This window comes from Pteropus medius, unplaced genomic scaffold (genome assembly GCF_902729225.1).
Source record: "Pteropus medius unplaced genomic scaffold, Ma_sr-lr_union100, whole genome shotgun sequence".
In the NCBI taxonomy this organism is placed as follows: domain Eukaryota; kingdom Metazoa; phylum Chordata; class Mammalia; order Chiroptera; family Pteropodidae; genus Pteropus; species Pteropus medius.
This window is the reverse complement of record NW_024344370.1, coordinates 7,317,592-7,345,190: the sequence shown is the minus strand read 5'-3', so window position 1 is coordinate 7,345,190 and position 27,599 is coordinate 7,317,592. Positions and strand designations below refer to the sequence as shown.

The window sequence follows — 27,599 nt, the reverse complement described above, 5'->3', positions numbered from 1 at the left end:
ATGGCATATTGTTGAATTGTACACTTGAAACTTATTTGATTTTATTAATCTATGTCGCTTCAACAATTGTAATAAAAAAGTAGGTTCTGGGATTTGTATAAACCTTTGATTTATTGGAACACACCTGATGATATGACGTATACTGACCGCTGTGATATCAGCTCACCTTCAGTCAAGGCCAGTGAGAGGCCAGGAGGTGCACAATCAGATCTTTGCCCCCTAAAAACATTTCTTATCCTCCATGAAATCCTCCCCTGGATCCATAAAAGCAATATTTACAACTATCTTAGGTAAAGTACCCAGTTAAACACTGGGTACCCAGTTATAGATCTTCACTCCTTTTACTCGACAAAGTTCAAAATCTTCCCTGTAGGACCCTTCTTAGGGGAACTTTAGGGAGAAATATTTGGTCATGAGAGTGGTGGTTAGGAATGTAAATTGGAGGCTGTTGTCCCCCATTTAAAGAAGTTGCTTTAAAGAGAATTTTGGTGACTTTCCAAAGGCCGGGCAAAGGCCAGTTTCTGCTTGATGTTGGAAACCTTGAGGTGGGGTTAATAAGAAACTGAAAAATAAAGATAGAGAGAGATTTATAACTATGTAACAGCAGCATGGACAAATTCCTAATATACATCTCTAATTAACTAACTAATTAATCATTAATGTATTAGCTCATGTGTTAATTTAACAAATATTCATTAATTTAAGAGCTTCGCTTACCAGGCAAAGTTTTGGGCACTAGAGTTACAAGAATGAATGAGACACAATTTTTCCACTTAAAGAGTCTAGCGGGAAATATAGTATACAAATTACCACAGTGGTTTCTTCTCAGATCAAATAAAGGTGAAGGTTATCTGCTTCTCGATGTTATTTTTGAAGAAAACTATATGAAACTTCAAATAAGAAAACTCAAATTTATTTTCACTATTGGTTTTTCTGCACAAAACGTGGTAACAAAAATGCTGCACTTAGATTATGGATGACATTGTCAATTTCAGTTCTAATTTGGCCAAACTATGCAAGTGTTAATTTATGCCATTTCTTTCAAGGAACAAAATAACCAAAACTGCCATCAGCACAGACTCAGATAACTATGGTGCTGGAGATCTTTATCATAATAATGATTCCTTATATTATATGGAGTTTGATGCTTATAGAACTTTTATAAACATTACCACATTTAATCTTTGTAACAGCTTTGTCAGTAAGTTTTGTTGTTTCCATTTTTCTGTTGGGGGAAAAAAAAAACTTGGCCTCAGTGATTGTGACTGAGTTTGTCATCCGGGGTTATAAAAGCAACAGTTTCAGAGAGGGTCTTGAATAAATTTCTTCTGCCTCTAAGTCCAGGGAAGTTTATGCTATACCTCAACAAGGTTTTATGAAAAGATCAACTTAAGACCTAAGTGTGGATCTGGATAAGAAACATAGCAGCTATTAAATAGATGGGAGTGACTTACCACTTTTTAGATCCTTCTAGAGGATGATGTGGTGGGAAGATAATGGCCCCGCAAAGGGTTCCACATCCTTATCCCCAGGATTTGTGAATATGTTAAGTTATAGGACAAAGAAAAATTGCAGATAGATGTAAGTTTGCTAATCAGATGTCTTTAAAAATAGAGTGATTATTTTGGATTATCACATGGGTACAATGCAGTCCTTAAAAATGAGGCAGGAAGGATGTGGTTCCTTAGTGTAGCGGTTAACATGTCTGCTTTACACGCATAAGGTCCTGGGTTTGTGCCCCAGTGGAGCCATGGTCCATGGTCTATGGCCATGCCACCCTGAACAAGCCCGATGTCTGATCTCGGAAGCTAAGCAGGGTCTGGCCTGGTTAGTATTTGGATGGGAGACCACCTAGGAAGACCAGGAGCTATAGGCATAAGTAATAATAAATAATTTTTTAAAAAAGGGAGGCAGAAATTGTCAGAGGGAGATGTGCCTAAGGAAGAATAGTCGGAGAGAACTTGCTGGCTTTGAGAATGGAGGAAGAAGCCACAAGCTAAGGAATGTGGATGACCTCTAGAAGATGGAAAAGGCAAGGGAACAAATCTTCCCTTAAAACCTCCAGAAAGGAACAGAGCCCTGTCAACTCTATATTTTAGTCCAATGAGATGGATGTTGGGTTTCTGACAAACAGAACTGTGAAATAATAAACTTTTGTTGTTTTATGCCACTAAGTTTGTGGTAATTTGTTATAGCAGGAGCAGGGAACTAATACAAAGGGGGTGGCTCTTAGAGCCAGATCTATAGCTCTCTATCTTCAGAACAGATAGTGTGACTAGCAACCCTTTGTTAGCATCGTGAGGGGACAGTTACAGTTGGATCAATAGTTCACTTATTTATTAATATTTATTAATAAATATATCTTGAACATTTTCTCGATGTCAGGTATTATTCCAGGCCCAACAGGAAACAAGAATAAAAAGTCCTGCATTCATGAAGCTATCATTGTAGAAGGGGAGACAGGCAATAAGATAAATAGTAGAACACATCATATGCTAGACAGTGATAAGGAATTTATATGGAAAAAAGAATGATAGGAAGCGGGAAGTTGTGTGTGTGTGTGTGTGTGTGTGTGTGTGTGTGTGTGTGTGTGTGTGTGTCGGTTTGTAAATTTTAGATGGAGCTTCCAGGGCAGGTTCACTGAGAAGGTGATATGTAAATAAAGACTGAAGATTTATGTCAGGAAAGAGGAGACAAGCCACGTGGCTTCCTGGGGGAAGATTGTCCAGAGCAAAGAGAATGCAAAAGCATTGAAGACAGAGGGTTCCTGGCCTGCTGATGGATAAGAGAGGGTGAGTAGGTGAGACTGCAGCTAAAACTTTCAGGGTGCTTTTTTGATGGTCTGAATAGTGGCTTATAGCACTTAGGTCTGGAGTTGGAACCTTTTCTTGTCAGCTGGTGCTTTTTTTTTTTTTCTTTTTGTCACTTCTGCTGCAGAGGAAAGCAGACCATTTCCAAAGGCCTGCCTGAGGGAGCTCGAGCCAGATAGGATCAGAGAACTTTTCAGTGCCAGTAATCCAATTTTATGGATCAGTCATTTGAATTAATAAAAAGAATGGGGGAAAGTGATGCAAATAATGTAAGTACTAGTTGGCATTTCCCTGGAAATTTGAATACATTTTACTTTTCAAATAGTAGTGTGGTTGGTTAGTGACTGGAAACAGGCAGAATTGGGAATGCTCTAAACCCCACCAGCAGTTAACCCATGCGACAGAGTGATGCTGCAAAAGGTCAGTCTCTTTCTCTCTCTTCACATTGCTCATATCTAATACAAATCCCTCTGAGTAACTTTCATCTTTCTGTCTTCAGGCAAAACCCACAGATAATATCCCCCTAAAGCTATGGTCTAGCCTTTCTTTAAATGAGCAGGCTGAGATATGGTTCCATAGTGTAGCAGTTAGCACGTTTGCTTTTCATGCATGAGGTCCTGGGTTTGCGCCCCAGGGGAGCCACAGTCCATGGTCTATGGCCATGCCACCCTGAACAAGCCCAATGTCTGATCTCGGAAGCGAAGCAGGGTAAGGTCTGGTTAGTACTTGGATGGGAGACCACCTAGGAAGACCATAAATAATAATGATAATGATGATGATGATGATGATGATGATGATGATGATGATGATAATAATAATAATAATAAGCAGTGCCTCATGTGATGCTCACAGTGGAGGGAAAGTTTCCTGAATGTTGGACATCTGGAGCTGAGAAGGACACAGGTGTGACCAAGGGGAACAGGCCATTGGCAGTAGTAGCTTGGATAAACTTCCTCCTGGGAAGTGGTAAATGTAAGAAATGTTAGAGCTTGGTTTCTCACACAGCAAAGATCTATGAGAGAGAGGGAGAGGGAGACGGAGAGGGAAAAGAATGGGAATGGAAATAAATAGTAATAAATCAAACTACAGGAAGAGAAAAGATGACTCTAGAGGTATGTGGTGGTTTTAAAACATGGTGTCAAAATTTTTAAGTGCTTTTCCCATCAAGAAGTAGAGTTTATGCCTACTCCCCTTGAATTCTCTTGTAACTGCTTGACCAATAGAATGTGGCAGAAGTGGCACTGTATCAGTTTCTGGGTGCAGGCCTTAAGAAATTGGTAGTTTCCATTTTCAGTTTCTTGAGATGCTCACTCTTGGAACCCAGTCACTATGCAGTGAGGAAGCGAAATCTACCCCACAGAAAAGCCCATGTGGAGCGGAACCTATGGCCAGCCATGTGTGAGAAACATCTTGAAAGTAGATTGTATGGTCCCAGTTGAGTGACTCCAGCTGACGTTACAAGGAGCAGACATGAGCTGTGCCTGCTGAGGTCTTCCCAAATTGCAGATTTCTGAGAAGACCAAATGATCATTGTTATTTTAAGCTACTAACTTTTGAGGTATCTTGTTCTACATGGATAATTGCAACACAGTACATTTTGGGTGACAGGAAGAAGAAATTTCAGGTCTCATACATAATTAGGAATGCTTTGTTATTCCAAGTATATAGAATATAAATCATGTGATTAAAATAATCCTCAACAATTTTGGAGTTATTGACCTCTCTCCCTAGAAAAATACACATATATCAACTTTCTGAATACAGTTTTAGGAGTCTCAGGACCTCCTACATTCATCCATGAGCATATAGACCCCAGGTTGAGAACCTCTGTTACAAGAATCTCTCTCCACCACTATTTGTTATAAAGATGTATTTGGTATAAGCTTATAAAACAATGAGGGAAAGGACACTGGAATTTATGTTCTTAGACTTGCGTTTTATTCCAGCTCTTTCACAGACCTGCTCTTTGATCATAGATAAAGCACAAAACCTCTCTACATCACAGTTTCTTGAATGGTAAAATGTGAATTAAAATCCTGTCCTTTCTTTTCTCAAAGAATCTTGAGATAAAAAAAGTTAACATGCTTAGAAAAGTCGTAACTTGCCCCTTAGAGGTACTCGGTGAATATTTGTTGAATTAATTGTTAGCTGTTGTTATCCATTGTTGATTGCTTGATTAGGTAGCCTAAACCTTTCAGGGCAAGGTTTTGCTCATAAAAAAGCTTTGGGACATGGACTTCAGAGAAAGAGTATCAAAGAGTGTAGGAATGGAAAGGTCCAGTGTCCCCCAACTCCTGTTCCCAACCTATATTATTTTTCACTCTCTGTTATCCTTAGTTTTATAATCAGTAGAGAAGAATGAGGAGAAACAGTAGCCTGCAAAAATTGCTATCAGTTTACACCAAAGCAGAACTCTGCTCACCAGCACAAAGAATTGAAAGCAATATACACAAAAATCTCACAAAATGTAAAAGCACAGACACTGGCTTCAGCATTGGCGTCAATGGGTAGAAAGTCTATTTACACTGGTTCTTATGAGGTCAGCAAAACATTTTGAATAGCAACTCCTTGGCTGCCTGCAGTGGGTCTGAAAATACGAAATAAAATATAAACAGCAGACCTGACTTATGAGCAGGGCCTTCCAAGATTCCTTTTTTGTTTTCTGCTGAAACAGATTGCGTGTTACTGTGTTTGTTGATTTCTATCATCTCAGAATAAAGAATCCCAGTGTTGCTTAGGGCAAAACCCAAAACACAGGTGATGGAAGGCAACTCCCAGTGTTAAAAATTTCACAAGGAAAATCCACAGTGGTTGCTCGCTTTTCCGTTATTTCAGTAAAAAGATAAGGAGAGGCAGGGAGTAAAAGCAGAAATCACATTCGCGTGGATTGAAGGCAATTTAGTTTCCATCAGACATGGTGACAGTGATCAATGAATCGCAAAATAGCAAACAGCAGTTGCCTGGCACAAACTATGTCACAGGATCCCAGATCAAAGATATCTACAATATGTTTAGTTTTCACATCAATGTAAGTATAGTCAGTTTGGGCTGAACTAAATGGCCTTTAGAAATAAATAGTTCATCACCTCTTTCTCCTTTTTATCTTCTAGTGTCTCAAAAAACTGCCCCAGCATCTGAATTTAATTCTTATTCAGGTTCAGGTACATTTGCATGTAAATAAGTTTCTTATGATGAATCCAGGGAAGGTCGATGGGCAGGACTGCCACCCACCCTATGCTGCATTGGCTTTTGGCTTGTCGGCTGGAAAACAGGTGCAGGTGACCTGAGGGGCCTGTAAAGCAGGTCTTAGGAGGGTAATTCTATCACTTGTTTCTTCTTGCTAGGGTATTTAAATGGATTCAGCATGAAGGCAGGTCCATGTTAGGCAGAAGAGCCTGAGTGTGAAAGGTTGAAATGTGGTCACAGAATATTTATTCTCAGGGGCCCCCTGTCAGGGTCTCTTATGTATCAGATTCCCTTTAAGAAAATCTGTACCAATAAAGAGGCACATAGCTAAAGAAGCTGAGGAAGAGTGAACCCAATTGATTTATAGCCCCTATGTAACATCCCTAATTAGCATTTTTTTAGAAGAGCATGCACTAAAAGGCGAATTGCTTCCCTCCTCCCTCCCAGTTTTTCCTTCTGGTCTAAGTTTTATTTGCCTTATTAATTGGAGGCCTATTATTTATTCTATATGCTATATAGACCTTTCAGGAACTATTCGGTGTTTTTCTAGTTTTTTTTTTTTTTCACATTGGGCTTGGTACTGGGGAAACCTAAATCAAGCACAATTCTTGATTCTCAGGAGTTCACACACTGGCAGGCTGGACTCACCACGTGGACAGGTAACTACTGTGCAGTTTGATAAGAGAGACAGATACAAGGCAGGGCAGTGGCACAGGTGAAGTGCTCAACTTGGGTGCAAAGAATCGAGGGAAGACTTGAGATTTGAGATGGGGAGATCTGTGAGCTGTATCTTGTCAAAAGGTAGGGGTATTCCAGGTAGATGGGAATTGGGTTGAGTGGGTGAGGTGGATGTTTCTAGAAGAGAGAATAGTAAGTACAAAACACCTAGGCGGCAGTAGCATTATTTGTTCTGGGAACATTGATAGGTTAGTGAGACTAGGGCATGTGAATGTTAAGACAGGAAGGCTGGGAAATGGAGAAAGAAAGAAGCAGGGGCCAGAACATGGAATGTCTTGAAGGCTCTGCAGAGTGAGTCACTTGGATTTTATCTAAAGCCTCTAGGAGCCTTGGAAGGATTTTGTGGCAGGTGCTGCCAGTGCTGCTTTCATATTCCCTCAGCAGTCATTGTTCCCATACAGGCCAACAACTACGAGTCTCAGTGACTGGAAGTTTGCAAGATAACAAGGCAGCAGGCCCAAAAGGGGCAGGCTGGGAGTAATACCCTTGGAAGCATCCCTGAAACTCAATGGTGGATAAATGTCTCAGCTTTGCTCCTGGGATGGGACAAATCTGCAGGATGTCCTATAGTCTCCCAGATGTCCCCAGTGGGATTGAACCCCAGTGGCTCACAGCAGTTATAAAATCATTAACACATCAGTCCTAACTTCCTTCCCATCCCTGTCACTCTTACATATCCTCTACATTGACTTCCTGGGATCACTTCACAAGTAACTATCCGCACTTAAATTCTTAGCTCAAAGTCTGCCTTTGGTGGAACCTGACCTAAGATAGTTTTTTGGAAAGAGACATGGTGGTGAAGGTGAACTCTAGATGGTTTTATAAAAATGGAAGTGAGAGGGGGAAGACTCAAGAGCAATTTAGAAAGCACGATTCATAGAAATTACAACCTAGCTGGATGTATCCTGGAAGGGAGGGAAGGAGTCTCTGGTAATTCAACTGAGCTTGTTGATTGGAGGAATTCATTAAACAAGATGAGGAATACAGGATGGGGAGTAGGGTTTTTGGTGAAACATAAGGGATTTGGATTTGATTATGCCGAGTTTGAGGTAGTGCCATGAGCAGTGTGGAGCTTAGAGGAGAGAACTAGCTTGGAGACCCCAATTTGGAAGCATCAGCCCCTAAATAGTGGTGTAAGCTGTGGATGTGAGTGTGGTCACTCAAGTAGAATGTGGGGTTGGGAAGAGTGTGACAAGAACCCAGCGAGGACAGAACTGTGGGAGTCCCATCCTTTAACAAGCAAATTTATGGGGAGAAACCTGCTAAAGAGAAGGAGCAAAAGAAAGACCAGGCAAAGGCCGAGAGAATGATGTCACAGAAACCACAAGCGGAGAAGTGTCCCGGGAGGGAAGAAACAATGGAGAGCTTTCGTGAGGTAATATTTAACATTTCCATTGGATTTGGAAACTGGGCAGTCATCACGGGTATCTTTAGGAAGTTCACATTAATTTGGATCCATTGGAGTGGCAGGAGAGTATTTCCCCCCTTAAGATATCTGGTTTCATTACTTGGAAAATTGGCTCAACAAGAATTGCCTAGAAGAGATATTGCCTTAATGAATAGATAAGATGAATTTCTAATTACAGATAAGCATGATTTCAGTTAGCTTACTGAAGAATGCTGCCCTCTATTTAGATGATTTATGTGAAACTAAGTACTTACAAAGCTTCAAGTATGTTCTACTAATTGGGTAAAGATTTTCCTTCTAATCCAGTTGTTATTTTTTTTATTTTCAGTTGATCCTACCTCCATTTTAATTATCACAGCTTTCAATTTTATGTTGCCAAAAGAGTAAGGTTTAATTGCATAATTCACGCCCCTTCGAATTTTGAATAACAATTCTACTTTCTATATCTTACTTAGTTACTTGTGGTTAAGAATTTAATCTCTAGAGTTAAGACTGCTTGACTATTATAGCGGTTTCTCCATTTACTAAGATCCCTGGGGGCGGTACTTTACTTTTCTGTGCCTCAGTTTCCTCATCTCTAAAATGGAGATAATAATACAACCTCAGAGAATTCTTCTAGTACCAAATAAGTGAATTCATGTAATATGCTTAAAAATGTCTGGCACAGAGTAAGTGCTTAGTACCTTTTAGTATTAGAAGTACTATTTGTTAGTATTTTGAAAAAATTGTTATTATTAAAAATTAGAAGACAGCATGATGCAAAAGAATAATGATTGGACTAGAAAACAGAGTACTAGGGGTCTGCTCTCAGCTTTTCTGTCAGCTTTGTTGTCTTATACAAGTCCACTCATTTCTCTGAGCTCACTTTCTTCATCTGTACAATGTGGAACTCGGAAGAGAAAATCTTTGCCAGCATTGGTTTTAATATTCTGGAAGCCCGTCTTTTCTTGGATTAGCTGATTTACACAGCAGTTTTAGCTGTAAAAGAGGGATAAATGGGCAGAAGAGGGAATCAGTATTTCCACTAGGCAAATACTCTCTGGAAAGTACAACGAATGTTTTGGTTTATTTTCACATTAGTTTCTTATATTAAGATGGCTTTTTGAGTATACTTATAATTGGAACACATCCAATTATTTATCATTTTTTGCCTTTTTTCTTATCTCTTATAAAAATTAAAAAAAGTTTTTCATGCATTCATTTCATTTGCTGATGCTATAATCTTTACAAGACAGCTTATTATTCTTATAGATTTTTAAACATGACACATGTAAATAAAACAATAATTGTATAATGTGGTGTTGTCTTGAGTAATAGCATGTTTCGAGATCTGAAATTTGGTCCCTGTTCTTATTCTGCAATTATCCCCATAAACTCTTCCTCTGATGAGTTATTTTTCTTGTGCCCACATGGGGGAGCTTTTGAGACACTGGTTTGAAGGACTTTCAACAGCTGGAATCTAAGTTGAGAGAGTGGAATTCTCCATGGTAGGGAGTGTTAGTAGGGCAGGACTGGCTGTAGAACTGACTTAATTTCCCTTGTGTTCACTGTCTAATATAAGACCCTAGAATCAATTAATAATTCTCTTCCAAAAGTAGTGATCTATGTGTATTCTCTAGCAAAAAAGTGTAAAACTAAAAAAAGGAAAATTTAAGGCAGATCCAATGTTTTCTGTTTCAGTAAGAAGTACATGGGGTATAAACATGGTGGACAGTCAGGCAGAAACTCTGACTTCCACAGCAACATTATTTACAGGAGGCTCTGAAATGGTCCCAAATCTATTTTTCCATAGAAAAAGAAAAATCTAAAACACAATGAAATGGAAGACAAATCATACCTGGAGGGAACAGAAGCAACAGTGAAAGGCTTGGGTTAAGTCTGATGTTCTTGGCCTCTAGCTTTGTTTGCTGTTTGAGGAAGATGCAGAAAAATAGAAAATGCTATTGTAAGTGAAATGAAACCTCTGTTTCACAGGCCCTTAACTGGCTTTGTTGGGGTCTTTATACCGAACCTAATTTCTGGGTGGTTAAAAACATAAATGAACATATAAAAATAGTCCTAGTGGCAGCCCCATGGATGCATGAAGGAATATCATGAATGACTGGGGCTTCTTTCCGCTCCAGCTTATTTGGAATTAACAGTGGTTATTACAGCCATTTCCGAATGCTTTGCTCATGAAATAAGATTTTAAATGCACTTGAAAATGAAGATTCTATGAGAAAATCAATATTGTTGATTTTTAGTGTCATTTATATATCAACAAAAAATCTTTAGTAGTATTTTTTTTCTTGTGTAAAGAATATGGTATAACTGGATTCATATAAATTTATATAAAATTAAACATACCATCCTTTATGATGAATTGAGAAATAGGTAAAAGTTGTCTCCCATCTCACTGGACTTTCCTCCCTAGTCGGGCAAATTACATTCTCTGCATTTTGTGCTCAACTCCTTGCTATTCCCTTTCTCTAATCTGTTCCTTATTACTCTCGTTAATTCTTGTGGTTTCAACCATCAACTGTATTCCCATCTTGGGATTCCATCATCTGCTCCAGTTGTATATTTCCCACTGCACATTCCTACTTGGAAACAAAAGTCAAATTTAATAAGTCAACTACCAAACTTGCCTTCCTTCCTCCACTTACCTCCTCAGCCTCTTCCTGTACTTGTTACCTCAGCTTACCAGTTTCTCCTTACTTTCTCATTTCTATTTTTGAGCCACCTGGGTTTAGATATTTGGGGTCACCATTGACACTCACCTATCTTATGTTCTGTGCTGTGTCAGAAGTCCCCAAGACCACCCTAGGCTCAATGGTTTATTGAAAGGACTCATGGGACTCAGAAAGTTGTTATACTCATGGTTATGATTTATTGCAGTGAAAGGTACAAATTAAAATCAGAAAAAAAGAAAGACGCATAGGTGCATTTAATTCTCTGAGCAATAATGTGTGAAAACACATGCAAAGTGCTGCCAATGAGGGAAGCTCATCTGAGCCTTAGTGTCTAGGGTTTTTATTGAGGGGCGGGGGTCAGTCATATAGGCATGCAGTCCCAGCATGACTTACCTTACTTACTCAGACTCTAGATCCCCAGGGGACACAGGCATTCACAATAAATCACACTATTAGCATAACTATTTGACCAAACTTATACTTTATGGCCCAAGGCATACAACAGTTTTTACCAGGCAGAGTATTCTAAGGGCTCACAGTTCATCTTCCAGAACTGAAGACAAGTCTTTGCAGAGAATGTGCTGGATTAGAACAACCCAGGTTTTCTGAGTTAACCATACATGCATATGCAATCACCAAGTTTTTTTGGTTGTTGGGAAAAAATGGGTAGGAGCACATACCATGATGTGAAACAGATATGTGTTTCTGGCTCTATGAGGATTAAATGAGATGTGGCTAACATATGCTAGACACATCGATAGCGAATAAATATTAGATTTTTTTTTGGTATTTATGATCATTGTTGTCTCTACCCTTTCCTAAGTTGTCTATCTAGTCTAAGACCTTATTGCTTTCACCTTTATAGTGCATTAGCTTCCCATGTCAGTTAGGATGCTATGCTTCCTAACAAGCCATCCTCAAATCTGAGTAGCTTACAAAAACAAAGGAGTATTTCTTGATCCTGGTACTTATTCATTATGAGTTGGCCAAAGCTGTCCTTCAATTACTGTCGTTCTGAGGCTCAGACTGAAGGAATAGCCGCACTCTGGGATATTAAAGCAAAGATAAAAGAGTGTATGATAGAACCATACAATGGCTCTTAAAGTTTTGTTTGGAAGTGATTCATATTTTATCTATTCCAGTTTTACTGTATGAAGAAAATCACATAGCCAGGCCTGAGGTTAATGAATGAGGGATATATAATATCTCTGTGGTGGGTGGTGGTGAGTATTTGGATAATAATATAATCTACCAACTTCCTAACGAACAATAGGCTTTCTCTAGCCTATTGACTGTCACCAAGTCTATATATTTAAGCTCAGTGTTGCTAAATTATTTTTCTTCTCTAAAATTGTTATAATTCATGATCTTCTATTGACTAGTCATCCAAGCCCTCTTTTAAGCTCAGTCATCCATGACTCTCTTATACTCCAGTGAAACCAGAATATCCACCAGCACTAGGCATATTTTACCTTAGCAATTTCTACACCATTATGCATGACATTCATTCACTGGGAATGAGAACCTTTTTTAGAAGAAATCAGCCATTTTACTTAACTTTAAATTCTCCATGGAGCCTGAATACCTTACCCATAGTCATGCCTGAAACACATGATGAATGAATGGAGAATAAATGCTGACCCAGTGTTAATCAATGACCATGAGACACCAGGCAAAGGGAGTGTGAGGTGGCTGAAATCCAACCCGTGATTTGCTCACAAGTCAGGTCCTGAGATGGAGTGTGGATGAAGTTTGTCTTTTCCTAATTCTCACAAAAGCACTGAATGGTATAGCAATAGCCTTTCTTCCAGAGTCTTTGTATATTATACTACCTCTTATATGGGACCTTTGTGTCCCCAAAGGACCATACATATGGAACTCATCACAGCAGAAGGAGAAAAATGTTTTGGCTCTGTGTTTTTGAAGTTTTCAACTTCTAGGCCATTAAGTTCTTTACCTACACATTATCCTTTGAAAGTCTGTGACTCAAGATATTTTTATGAGATTGGGTCCTCTCGCTGCTTTGGGATTCATGAGAGGGACCTATGGACTTTGCTGTTTCTGCCCGCTCAAGTTTTAGTTATCTCAGGGGCAGCATTCCCCTTGCTGGAGAAAATAACCCTTGAGGCCAAAAATATCAGACTGAGAATGAGGGTGAAGAAAAGCCACTGGATCAATTATGCTTGGTAAAAAGATGTAAAGCTGTGTTTCATAAAGATGTTCCTAAAAATAAAAACCAGTCTCTGGCAATGCAGTAGATAGCCAAAAAGACTTCTTACGCTCTGGTTTTTCTTCAGATTGTATAAATCTTTCACCTTTTACAAAAAGACTTCTTTCGGTTAAGTGATTTTGAAAGTTTTCCCCTGCTTGCAATTTTAAAAACTCCTCCAGAAGTAATCTGTTCCAAATTCAGTAGTAAAGAGGAACAATAGTTAGGGGTGGAAAATTACTTTGATCGCCCAAGGCAGGGTAACTGTGAATCTGGGACCTTCGTCCTGCCTGCAAAGTGCTTTAGTGCTGTAAGTAAACTCTCAGTCAGGCTCAGAATAATAGCTTTAAAGCAGAGAAAACCACTGTACACGTGTTATCGGCAACATGCTGGTTTTCTTTTTTCTTTTTTTTAAACAATATTTTACTTATACTTGTATTTTGTGTCAAGGGGGTTAGGTTCTTAGATTGCTAAGGTAATAAAACAAGCAAAGAAAAATCAGTGTCATTCATGTTAAGGTATTAACTGGAGCACTAATGAGATGCTGAACAGCAAGACAGAGATGATTAGAGGATATTGAATGAAAGTAAATTGAGTAGGTAAACCTTTAGATCCTTATGTTCAGAATATTGGTATTAGAAGTAGAATGTGGAGCTAATTGGTCTGTAGTTGTAAAGAGAGACCTGACTTTGAATTACAGAGAAAATGAAGTTTATTCAACCCAACACATGTCCCCTTCACTAGTGGGAAAATGCAAGGACATTTGAATTGTCATGAAATATTCTTATCAATTTAATGAAATAACAATGTGTTTGTGGCATTTGGAGATCACTGTCATTACCATGACACAACTCTTCATGCTTCGTATTTATGAGCTCCAAGACTGTTCTGAAGTGCCTTCTTATACAACTTGGCAATCACGACTCGCCCAGTGGGCAAAATATTATCATCCTGTCCTAGAACTCAAAGCATCTTGTCACCGTTTCCAGGAACCAACAAACTTTCTGGAACCAGGTCAAAACGAGACGTTTTATAGACCGCATATAGAAAAGATGTTTATATTTCCCATCGAGGAAATTATTCTTTTCAGGAATAGCTTTCCTCCATCATCTTATAAGATGCTATTAAATAATGTATTTTACTTTGCTTTTGCTTCTTTTTATTTGAATGCATTTCCTCCCATCTTTTTAGAATGATCAGTAGTCATTTAATGATCAATTTAGAGGGACTCGTGTCCTCAAGACCTCCCTTTGATGGAGAGTAATATAATGTCTATTGATAAGCATGATAGATTCCTTCTGAGATAATCTTTGTAATTCTGTGGCCTCGGTCTCCATAAGGCTTGGCAAATAGATTTTGAGTTTTTTGTTAGAGTGGTCACTCACGAGGCTTTTGACTAAGCTGACAGGTCATTTTTCTTTTCTTTTTTCTTTCTTTTCTTTTTCTTTTTCTTTTTTCTTTCTTTCTTTTCTTTCTTTCTTTCTTTCTTTCTTTTTTTTTTTAGGTGAGGCAACCCTTGGTTGACCTCACAGATTGCATGACCTCGTCAGTTTACAATCCTTTATTTTTTATTTTTTATTTTTTATGCCTACAGCACCTTCTTAGGTGGTCTCCCATCCAAGTACTAACCAGGCCTGACCCTACTTAGCTTCTGAGATCAGATGGGATTGGGCTTGTTCAGGATTACACGGCTGTAGACTCATTTTTCATTTATGCCTGAGTTGTCCCCTGACTGTTGGGGCTGGTGAACAATATTGAATCAGTTTTTGAAGCTGCTAATGTTCTATATAGATTCTATTTTTTAAAGGAGTTAAAGTAGAATAATTCTTCAGTTCATCATTGTCATTTGTGGCAGTAATAAGAGAAGACTTTTACTTTGAAGGGGCCAGTTACTTGTGCTTGTTCACTCACTTATTCTGGAATGTTTGAGTGCCTATGATGTGCTGAGCATTGTGCTAGATTCTGGAGGTTCACCACTGGGGTCCAAGTCAGATATAGTTTTTGTCTTCATAATATTTAAAATAGTTACAATCTAATGGGAGAAATACAGAAATAATCAGGAAATTACAGTGTATTGTGATAAGTGCAATGACGGGAGTGCGGTAAACACTCAGGAGGGATATTTAAGGTTTGGTTGCCTGAGTATACTAGGAAATGTGCAAAGTGCTGAATTTATAGTTAACTAACAAGATAGACATTGCCCCTGCCATCATGATATTTACTACTGGTGAAACTGATGTTGATCGAATAATCACATAAACACATGTGTGATATTGTTATAAAGATAAGACATGGGGTGTGGTAAGAGAGTCTATTAGGGGATCTACTTTAGACTGAGTGTCCTGGGAATGTAAATGTAAGGAGACATTTAGGCTGAGAAGTGAGGTCTGAGTAGGAGCTGTTTAACCAAAGCAGGAGAGGAAAAGGGCTCCTTGTAGAAAGATCATCATGTGCTAAGTAAGGCCTGAGATTGAGATGATGAGTGAGAAAATAAAGATTCAGGGAGCAGAATGTTTGTTATGGTGGCATTGTGTGCATGAAGGGTAGGGGCAGAGGGATAGACCAGGAGTCAGGCTGGAGAGTGACCAGGGAGACTTTTCAGCCACAGAAGGGAGTCTTGACTTCATCTTGAGGGAAATGGAAGAGCCATTGAAGTGTTTCAGCTTGAAAGAGACATGATCAGATTTATATATTTAGAAATTAGCATAGCTCCAATAGGGGATTGAGCTGTCAGACAAATTAGAAGGCATGGAGACTAGTTAGGAGGCTGTTGCAGGAACCTGGACTAAGAAATCCAGTATGGAGTCCTATTAGGAGTGTGGGCTTGAATCCTGCCTATGTAAGTCAAGCTGGACAACTCTGAGCAATCATGTTACTTCTGTGGGTCTCTGTTCTTGTATCTGTAAACTAGGGATGATAATACTAATGCCTATCTCATTGGACGACTATGGGTTAATCACCATTTAGTGCTCAGAGAAGTTTGCAGCGCTGTACTATGTTTTGTTCAGGCCTTGCCCTGAACAGAAAGCTTCATGATTCAAGGGCCAGGGAGGAGGGAGACTGCTCTCAACTTACAAGCCCTGTGCCCAAGCTTACTCATCCTGCAAGGGGGGATGCCTTTTATAATTCATCTATCCAAAATAAGCATCTTTTTGTAATTCAAACAAAATCACCTTAGTTGGTTAACAGCAGCCCTGCCTGGCATGTATTAATCATTCAACGAATGTTATGTTGTTAATGGCTATGCGACTCGGTGCGAATTATTAGACTTTTCCATGCCCATTTTCTTATCTGTAAATCAGGAATGATGGTCCCCACATAATAGAATTGGTTATAAGAATTAATTAATACATGCAAAACACTTAAAATAGTGCCTGTCATGAATAAATATAAGTGTGTCAAAAAGAAAATAAGGGTAGGAAACATTTATTCACTCAGTAATGTTTGTGAACCAACTATGTGGTTTAGGCACAGAGCTGAAACTTGGAAGAAAGAAGCAGATATGGTCCCTGTCCTCATGGGGCAAACAAAAATTTATCCCCATAATGAATTGAAACAGTAATAAGTGTTACAAAAATGAAATCTAGGGGATAGAATCAATTAGGAAGATTTGAGAAAGAGTTTAGAAGTAAAAAGGACATGACTCTGATTAGATAGAGAAGTTGATTCCATGAAGATTTTGCGACAAGGTCAGCCATGTCGCCCAGCTTTGTGGCTAAATTCATGAGGATGAATCAGATTACTTAGCTAACTTGGCATATGATGTAAGAAATAATTTCAGGTGAAAATTAAAATGCACAAAAATATATTTAGATTTGATTTGGTGCACTGAAAAATTCCTTAAGTTATATATATAGAAAAACCCATGTATATTCAACCAATTTTAAACATATTATATAACTTATAAGATTTGTTACTTAAAAATTTGAAGTATCAAATGAAGTCTGAATTCCATCTCATTATAGACATTTAAAGATTAGATTTTTTTTCATCATAAACTGGAAACAACGATTATGTATTTGGAGAAGACATAGGTGAAAGTATATTATGTGATTTTGCTTGCTTTCTCCTCTTTGCTTTTTTCTGTTTAATTCTGATAGCATCATGGATGAGTCAGATGACCTTCCGCAGGAAATTTATGAAACACTGTTGAGTGAGAACATGGCGGAATATTCATGTACACCTTCAGTAGTTTAGGATTACTCTCAGACTGAATTATTACTTAAGATTTGCTGAGAGTTTAGAGTACCCGAGGCATGCAGAAATTTCATTGATATATATATATTTTAAGTGTTTCTTATTCTTTTTAATCCTCAAGTAGAATTGCACTTGGATCTGTAGCTGTTTCCTTTTTTTTTTTTTTACTTTTTAAAATTAGTTTTCAAGTATACAGTAGACTTGTTTAGACATTTACAAAGGTTATAAAACAATCCCTTGATTACTCTATCTTCCCTCTGGTTCTACACACGGCCATGACCTTACTGCTGACTGCATTCCCTAAGCCATACTCCCCATCCCTGTGACTCTCTATCAACTACTAATTTGTATGTCTTTAACCCTTTACTCCATTATCCTAATTACCCTAACCCCCTCCCCTCTGGCTGTCGCCAGATTGTTCTCTATATTTGTGAGTCTGTTTTTGATTAGTTTGTTCTTTTTGTTCCTTAGATTCCATATATAAGTGAAATCATATGGTATTTATCTTTGTCTGACTATGTCACTCAGCATAATAACCTCTAGGTCCATGCATGTCATTGTGAATGGTAGGATTTCATTTTTTTTTTAATGGCTGAGTAATATTCCATTGATTATATATGAACCACAACTTCTTTATCCAATCATCTGTTGGTGGGCATTTAGGTTGCTTTCATATCTTAGCTGTTGTAAATAGGCTACCATAGTGTCATTCCTTTTTGCTGCTCTCCTTTTGTTCCTTTCTTCTTCTTAACAACCCATAAAGATAATGGTATTTTGAGGAAGCCAGCAAAAAGTGGCTTTGGAATTTATAGGCGTATAGGAGAAAACTACTTTGCTTTGCCATGGAATGTTACAATGAGTTGTTTGTATTTTGAAGGCTTGTTTTTGTTTTCACTTTGTTTTTGAACTGAAGGAAAATCTGTAGCAGCACTTAGGTAAATAAATCAATAATCCTGGCTCAGCTTTATTTTTCAAGGAAAAATACCAGTGTTGAGGCCTGTGGGAGGCAGAGTAATGCCACCGCTCCTCTCTGATATCCATGTCCTAATCCCTGGAAACTGAATATATTGTCACTTGGAAAGGAGCAACTAAGGTTGCAGATGGAATTAAGGTTGCCGATTTGATGAGTTTGAGATGGGGAGATTATCCTAGATTATCTGGGTGGGCCATGTGTAATCTCAAGGGTCCTTAAGTGTGGAAGAGGGAGACAATAAGTAAGTGTCCAAATGATCCAGCATGAGAAAGACTCAACCTGTCTTCACCAGCTTTGAAGATGGAGAAAGCGGGCCATGAACCAAATAAGGGTGGTCTGTAGAAACTGGAAAAGGCAAGCTAACAGGTTATCCTCTAGAGCCTCCAGAAAGGAATGCCGTTCTGCCAATTCTAAATTAGTCCAAGGAGATCCATTCTGGACCTCTGAATTAATTGTAAGATAATACGTTTGTATTGTTTTAAGCCACCTAGTTTGTGATAATTCGTGATAGTGGGGAACCAATGAGGCCTGGCAATCGCAAGTTGTGAGGATCTGGAGAACGGGAAGTCTATATTTGTAAAAGAAGCGATGTTAAATACAAGTGTTATGTAAATCTTAGGAATTAATCATTTAGTTCAATAGGAATCTGGAGAAGAGATAGCAAATTAAAATAATCGTCAAGGTCTAGCGAGGTGGTGTAAGTGAGGGAGACTGGCCTGGAGGAAGAGAATAGGGAGAGGAGGGGACTGTGACAGACAAGAGAGTTTATGGCCAGGCTTGGGAGGGCAGCGGCTGCTCAGCTCCAAGTGCTCGTTGTCATGAGAGAATATGAGCACTCTTGCTAAATCTTTTAGTTTGTTCAAAAGAAACACACATTTTGGAATGTTAATGCAAATTATTGTAATATTCAACTCCAGAGAGCTTAAATAAAAACCAGTAACCAACCAAACAAAACTTCTGCTGCCTAAACACATGTCTAGTTGGATGGATGTAGCCGATGAGCTCCTTTGTTGAGACTGCTATTCTAGAAGTGCAGTCACTCTCAGTGACTTGTAATTCTCACGCTTCTGAATATAACATCCCCAGATCCTCTTTAGAGTGTAAGAAGCTGATTTAGGAAATTTAATAATTGAGGTAGTCAATGGGAAACATCAGGTTTCAAGTCTCAGTGTGCCTGATTGCAAAAGCCAAGATTTTTTTTTCATTTACTGGCTCTAAGTTAAAAGGGAGATTAATAATAATAATAATAATAATAATAATAATAATAATAAAATAATGGTAGAAAGATAGAAGGAGGTATGGAAGGAAAAGAATATTTATGGAGCAAAAAATACCTATCAGACATTGAAGCAAAGATTCCAAGCACTTTATTTTTCAATTCTCACAACAATTTTATGAAGTAAACAATAGTCTCATTTCCCAAGCAAGAAACTTGAGTCCATGAGGGGTCAGGTAACATGCATTTGGTCACCCAGATGGCAAATGGCAAAGGAAACTGAGAAAAAAAAACACATAATTTTTTTCCAGTGCCAAGGGATTTTAGAGAGAAAAGGAACAATGCTTCCTCTAGGGCTAGAAAGAAGGGTGAAATGTTAAAGATTGCAAGGAAATGTACAGGTACCCATACTGCAGGAACTTGTTTTTGTTGGTGGAGGTGGGAGGTAAGGTTATCTGGTAAGCTTAAGGGTGGGTTTATAAAGGGAGTGGGGGTCAGATTGGCTACTTCAGGAGAGAAGTGGCTGGCCACCAGAGTGACCTGCATAGGAGACTGAGATATGATGGTGGAAATGATTGGTGGACAGTGACGAAGGATAATAGGCAGAATGACTTTGGTATGAGCATACACACCCTTGGTCCTTACGGCAGCATAAGTGGTAACCAGAGAAGAGCTGAATCACGCAGAATGGCCATTGGCTTGGTGAAAGTTTCAAGGTTAAGAAAGCTGGGTCACTCAACTTCATTAGTCTCTAGGAAATTCAAATTAAATCCACAATACAGCACTGATATACTACATCCATCAGAATGGCTAAAATGAAAAAGACCGACATTACCATTGAGTATTTGGGACAGCAGAAATGCTTACAGACTACTGGTGGGAGTGTAAGTTGGTAGATTCATGTTGGAAAACTGTTTGTAGTATCTGTGAAGGCTGAACATATGTGATAACCAATGGCTTAGCATTTCCATTCTTCTATGTATGTCCAGCAAGAATATGTACACTTGAACACCAAAAGACATGTGAAGAATGCTCTTCATAGCCTTATTTGTTAAGGTGAAAAATGAAAACAACTCATTAATTTGTGGAATAGTCACAAAAGAAAATACTATATAGCAATGAAGAGGAATGAGGTATAGTTATATGCAATATCGGTGAATCTCAAAATACAATGTTGAGAAGCCAGACACAAAGCAGTACGTGCCATATGACTCCATTCATATAAAGCTTAGAAATAGACTTTTAGTATTACAATTCAGGACGTGGTTAACTTTCAAGGAAGGAGGTTACCGAGATGGGACATAAGGAGCTTCTAGGGCGCTGCAATGTTCTAATTCAAAATAATTTGTTATATGGGTATCTTTACTTTGTGAAAATTCACTGACCTTTTCTGCGTACTTTTCGGTGCACATATTATATTTCAATAGAGTATTAAGAACAAAAAAATGCAAGGCCTGAGTGGGAGTCTAGTATCATGACAGCCAATATTGAAATTGTTGACAAGTGCAGCTGAGAGAAAGGATTGAATTATTGAATGTTATAGTGGATGTGGGGAACTAAAGAAAATTAGGGACACCTAAGTTGTAATGGGAGAGGGAGAATCACTACATTTTGAGGTATTAGATGCAGAATGACAACTTGTTATGACAAAGTTGGCTATGTAGCTGTTGTAAGATTGAAAATACAATCAGCGTCGTAGCTCTATCTGCTTGTTTTATAAGTCAGTAAAGGCCATTCTCATGTGACTTGAGAAGGAGTTGATTATTTAATTTAAGGGAGATACAGAGATGACCTTCATAGCTCATTTCTTGACCTTGTTTAATTTTTGCTGTTAATTAAGTACTAGAACTCTGTACAAGGAAACGGAAGGTTACATTATCATATTAAGCAAATTATGTGCAATGTAAACAAAACATTTGCTGAATCTGTGAACTCGAATCTGGCTTTTCCTGGTCTTTGGTCGCCTAGCAAGAGAAATGCAGGTAGATGATAATGTAAACAGTTAGATTCCCTGTGTGACTTTAAAAGGAAGGAGGCAATTTATTCTTTCTTATGTATTCACTGAAAGCATTTTTTTTTCATTTCTCAGAAAACTGGATTTTCGATCTTTATCTTAGTCATGTCTATTCACTCCCTAGTTATCTTGATTAAAATAGAAAGCCCATTTGTCTTATGAATCATGGGTTAAAAAAGTATCCTTAAATAATCATATTAATTTTCAAGATTGCTTTCCAAATATCATGGCTGACCAACTCTTAGCAGTTGTTACGAATGAGGATGGTGGACAATAAAGGTCAGGGTTGCATTTTCTTTCCTCTTATGGCTTCCTTCTCTTCTGTGTTGACATGTATTCTCTTTCCTTACATAGTGTTTATCTTCTAAGTTTCATGAGGACAATTTTCTAAATAAGTTTTATTCATAATCTTAGTTCCAGAGATTCTGTTGAATGCAGTCTGATATATTGTTGCAACACCTCTAATGGATTATAAACAATTCATTATGTAGCATATACCTAAAGGGACCTTATAATTGATCATGCAAATTGGGACCTTTTGAAAATAAAAAAGAGATGTTATCAATAATTATCTGGGCAACAGGTGTGAACTAGCGCTGTCTTGGGCAAACTGGGATGCACGATTGCTCTACCCAGAGCTCTCCTGGAAGGAATAAGCCTTGCCAAGACTGTTTTATTAGAAATGCTGCTTACCTGGCCCACCCACTCCAAACTGAGTGATTTACAGGCATGATGTCAGCTCAGTTCTCTTTCTCATGATGAGAACTGTAAGGCCTAATTACAAACAACAACAGTGATACTACATGGCCAGTATGAGATATTACTTTCCAGTGCTTCTCTGTAACAGAATGGCCTCTTTTTGTGTCTCGCCTGATTTTTCTAATTTTCCTGACTTTCATCTTTCAGAGTCAGTCATAACTAAATCAACAAGTCTCAGCCCTGTCAAACATAGGATTTTTTTTTTTTTAATGACAAGGGTAAGAAGTCCCTATAGCAGTAGTATGTTTGCTGCCCCTCACTTATTACTGGGCCCCCATGCCAGTCCTGCATTTCTCCTTCTTGCCTCTCGGGTCAGCTGACTCACCCCTCTGTCTGTATACTCTGTTTTCAGCAGTGGAACTTGTTGGGAATCTAAGGGTTTAATAAAAACTCATCCTTCTGAGGTTTCTGGACCAATGGAGAAATAAAGACATAGAAGTCAGATGAAGATCAGAATCTCTTCTTTAATACTGGCACATTTTCATTATGGTATTATGACCAGGGTCTTCTCACCATTTTTCCTCTGTAGTGAACTTACCTCCTCAGTGACAAATAAAGCAGCTGAGCCTGCCCCTGTGGCTTTAAACAAGGAGGACAGAAGAACATCTGTGATTTCAGGATGGTAGTTCAGGGTAGAAGGGCGAGGGACAAAGAAGTGGGGAGGAAGAATTATAGATAACTAAAAGTAAGAAAAAGGCATGGAAAGAGAGGGAAGAGAGAAGAAAGAGAGGCAGATGGTGAGGGAGAGGGTGAGATCAAGCAATCAAAATGCAGAGGGAGAAAGAGAGAGAAAAGGGAGGGACCTTCCCTGCCCCCAACACAGGTCATGACATTCCCTGTGAAACTTCATTAAGTACATCCTGAGGCTGCGACTGCCAGAATGTCACTATTCAGCTGCTTCACATGCAGTGTCGTAGGGCTATAATGAGAACCCTGGAAAACCACAATACCTTTCCAACACTGGCACTGGTGGAATGTAAAGCCACACCTTTGTCACCTGTAAATTGCAGAACATCTCAGTCTGTAGGAGAAGGGTACAACACTTTTTATTTTAGATAAAGAAAACTTTGTTATTGCTGTTATTTTATAAAAGGGAAAATTGTGTGAGCACGATGGATAACCATTTATTGAAATATCTGCAAATATTTTATCCTTGAATAAAACCAGAGAATGGTAGGGAATCAAAGATATTTCAAGGAAGCAAAATGAATTTCTTTCTCCCTATACTTCTTTCATTCCTATTGTCTATAAGATCTGAGAAAGAACTCTCAGTGACATACATAATTTAAAAGTGCTTTCTTTGGAGAGGGTGGGACTTTTCTTTTCCTCCTCCTAGGGCAGGGCAGGGCAGGGAAGGGCAGGGCAGCTATTTTAGTCCAAGTGGAAGCACAAGGTCATGTTGGGGCTGGAGGCTTAGCCCTGGTGATTCCTTTAGAAGAGACACAGCGTCACTTGACATATACTTCCAAAGGGCTAGGAAAAAATAAATTTGGTGTTAAGTGCTTATTCTTCAGATTCAAATAACACAGAAGATTGTAGTGACAAACCTACTGAGCCAGGACTGAAAGCCCAGAATAACCAGGTCCCAGCAGGGAGAAGAAATATGAAATCGAACAGTGAGATAGGACAGGAGAAATTTCAGGTAAGACTGACACAATTTGTTAAAACTCATATTCCATTAAAGCGTAGAAAATATGACCTCGGCTGAGCTATTTAGGATGATAAAAAAACAAAAATTGTATTTTCAAAGTTTCCATTTGGTGTAGAATTCTTATTGACACAAAGATTCTTCTTGTAAATTACTTTTACCCCTAACAAATAAGGAATTGGTTTTCCCAAAAGACTGTCTATCTACCCACGTGGAAGACATATTCACCAGAACAGAGTGATCTCTGAGATTAAATAGCATGCTTTGGGTTTGGATTTAATTTTCGCTTCCTTTGGTCTGCTGTGGCATTCACTTATTTCCTTTTTTCAAAGGTTCTAGAATCTGTTTCAGCTGAGAGATTAAAAACCCAGTGCATCAATTTTAAAAGCACCCAAGTCTTCATGGTCAGGTTTATCTCTCTGGCTGAATTTCATGTGTGTGTTATTTTATTTGTGTTTTGTTTAAAGTACGCTTCCAGGGCTGTGGCACCATATATATTTGTGTCAGTCTTACCTGAAATTTCTTCATTGGGCCCATATATTTGTGCATATTATTCACTGGGCCCGGCTGCAGGGGGTGAGAGTGGAAAGGCAGCCATCCTCTGCTTGCCAAGCCATGCCATGTGATGTCTGTGTCAACCCAGAGAAAAGAGCACTTTTTTCTACTTCCCACCAAGGTGCCATACGGGCTGTCAAGTGGCCTCGATTGCTCCTAAATTTCCTGTTTTGCTGAAGAGTGTTCAGAAATGGTAGGATCTGGAGTTCTGGAAGTGGCCAGATTCTTCGATATTCTCAATTACTTACGTCTATTACTCAGTTTGCTTAATTTGAGAAATTCAAAGTTCTAATTTTAGGGAAGTGTTAGAAGCTGAGCATGTTTGTTACAAAAGAATGCTTGCTATAAAACTTCACTGTGCAGGGAAACTCAGTAATTTGGGGCTTAACTGAAATCCATTTGTCCGTCTGTTCATTCATCCATCCATCCATCTGATCTGTCTCTATCCAAGAGGGCTTGCACTGGTCAGGCAGGTGTTGTAAGTGGACGATACAGGAGGGATTACAGAACAATGGGGTGTGGTGGAGGTTGGCAAATAGAACATTTCTCCATCTGTAGGGAGTGGCTGCTACTCATCCTCAGGGGATCGCTGTCTTGCAGGAAAGCAAATGCGCAGCTCCAGGGGCCTCAGCTCAGGTCTTTTGACTTTTTCACAGTTAAAGATGTGAAGCCTCCTGATTTTAAAATATTGACAGCTAATTTAAACATTTAAAAAACTCTATACTAACATTGTGAGCCTTGTCTTCTCGTTGCTGCGTGTCACAGTGAGGGAAATGCGTTGGTTACATGAGGTGTTCCGTTGTTAGTTTGTAACCTCTGCCTCCATGGAATATATGCCTGAAGAGAGGTCTCCTGTATTATCTTATGGTTGAATGGGAAGCTTCTCTATTTTTAATGAATTTGAAAGTAAAAGTATTCCTCTACCTTTTGGAGAATAAGCTGGTTACATTACTTGGATTATACAGAATAAAACATTGTTGTTGGGTGTTTTAAAAAATAATTATTACCCCAAATGCTTCCTGATTATCTGAAGCAATTCTATCAAGACTTTTCAATAGGGTCCTCCACAGGCTTACAAAAAAGTGCAGTGTTGGCAGTGAAAAGAGAAGAATGGGAAGGAAACAATTCTGCTTGTCGGGAATAGAGCCAATCTGTGTATATTGGTTTTGAGAGTAGGGATTTTAAAGCAAGCCACTTTAATCTACATTTCTAAGAAGAAAGAGGAAAATTCTTCACAGAAATGTCACCTGTTTTAACACCTGAACACCAATTGTATTCTGTCAAGTTGAAAGCAAATTTGGGAACATTTTAATCAAGCTGGCATCTCACAGAACTGGCACATGCATGGTTCATCAACTATCTTTTTGCTTGAGGAAAAAAATACATTTCACTGATTTTAAGGCAGAAAATCTTTTAAGATTTTTTGAAAGACTATTAGGATCAGAATGAATTGTTACAAATTCAATAATATTTTATAACATATTTGATGTTTTATATTTTAACACAAATAATTTAATATTTTATAATAAGCTGATTATTTTTCCAGTACCTCCTAAGGAAATTCTGTACAGGCCTGTGTAATGCTAGACCCTGATGATAAAGCACGCTATGTCCCTAGCTTCAGTTTTTCCCCTCCTGTTCATCCTTCACACACCAGCTGATAATTATCTTCTGATAGATCCTGGCTTGAGTAACATATCATTATTGCAGAGTAAGAATTCAGGAAGTAGCCTAACAGGACATCCCAATCTGAGTGACCTTTCTGAGAAGGCTGGTGCATATTCCTCCTGGGTCTGTTGTGTACTGGCAAGTGTGAGCCTTGGAACCCTAATAAGAAGGAATTCAGGCATTTTCTGTCCCGCCTTGGGAAAGATTCCTGTCCTTTCCCTGTGGAACTGGCAGAACTATCATTGTGTTATGAAAGAACTTTGAATCAATTTTGTTAGATTTTGGTAGTGATATTTGCATATCTACAACTTAATGGCACTTTTCTACTTAATATTCTTCACTAGCATCTCATCGGATTTGGAATAGAATCCAAGATGATTACTTTGAACTACATGGCTCATCTTGCACTGGCCTCTGCCTTCCTCTTCCACCTCATTTTCAACTACTCAGGCTTTCTTTCTCTTCTTTAAATGGGCTAAGCTCTGTCTTGCTTCAGGCTCTTTGTTGAACCTGCTGGTCCCTCTTTCTAGAGGATTCTATCCTCAGATCTTGGATTCTTTTCATCTGGGCTTCCACTCAAATATGACCTTCTTAGAAGGTTTCCTTTGGTGACTACACCTACTAGCACTCTATCCCATTACTCTGTTTCATTTTCTTCATAGCATTTATTTGAACTAGTATTATTTATTATTTGCCTCTCCATTAAAATATAAGGCTCATGAGAGTAGGGTCTTCTTTGTACTGTAGTGCCATATTTTTAGAATCAAAGATAATTAAATTATAATTTTTTCCCCATTTAGTGGCTTTTCCTACAATCTGTCATACTTTTGATTGGAATGTAATTTCATTATTTGTCAGGGTTTGAGGAGAACAGAGTTAGAAGGTGATGAGAAAATAGAAATATATGGAAATGGTGAATTTGGCTACATGATTTGAGCAGTGAATTATAAGTATTGCTTTAAAACAACAAAAAAGCAAATATATAATACTTGAAAGTCAGACTGTAATATACCCTTACAGTAGATGTAGTTTTGTAAATCATTCACCCCCAAAGCATTATCTTCACAGTTCTGACAAGAAACTGATGACATTTTTACAGAGCATTAAACAAGTGGGCTTCAAGTTTGCTTTGAATCTACCTGCATGGTGAATAAAATACTTTTCCGATAGAAGAAAAAAAAGAGTACACATTCAAGATAAGAAACAATCAGTGATAGAGCCCATAGCTAGTGCCAGTTTGTTTGTTTTTAAAGGAATCTTCCCCTTGCCACCCTGAAACCGTGATGATTCATATATTTGTTTACAAATACGTCGTCTGGGACCAAGGACAACAGGATTGATCTTTTAAACATCAAATAGAAACAAAACAATATTTCTTATCTGTTCCCTAAGCCATGTTGGACAGAAGGTGTTTCATGAAGCTGATGAAATTTTAACTAATGTGGAACATAATCCATTAAGATTTAACCTTCATTAATCATCATCCTTATTGTTACCATGTGGCAGAAAAATGTAAATAAGTAATTACAGGAAAATGTAAATATGA

The 27,599-nt window shown here is 38.4% G+C and overlaps 1 protein-coding gene and 1 pseudogene across 1 annotated transcript in view; both read left to right on the top strand.

The window, feature by feature from the left end:
• The window catches only part of PDE4D (phosphodiesterase 4D), a 1,171,348-nt gene that overhangs the window by 62,361 nt on the left and 1,081,388 nt on the right, over positions 1 to 27,599 (top strand). The window lies entirely within an intron of this gene.
• LOC120608386 (uncharacterized) lies at positions 1,761 to 1,876 on the top strand (annotated as a pseudogene).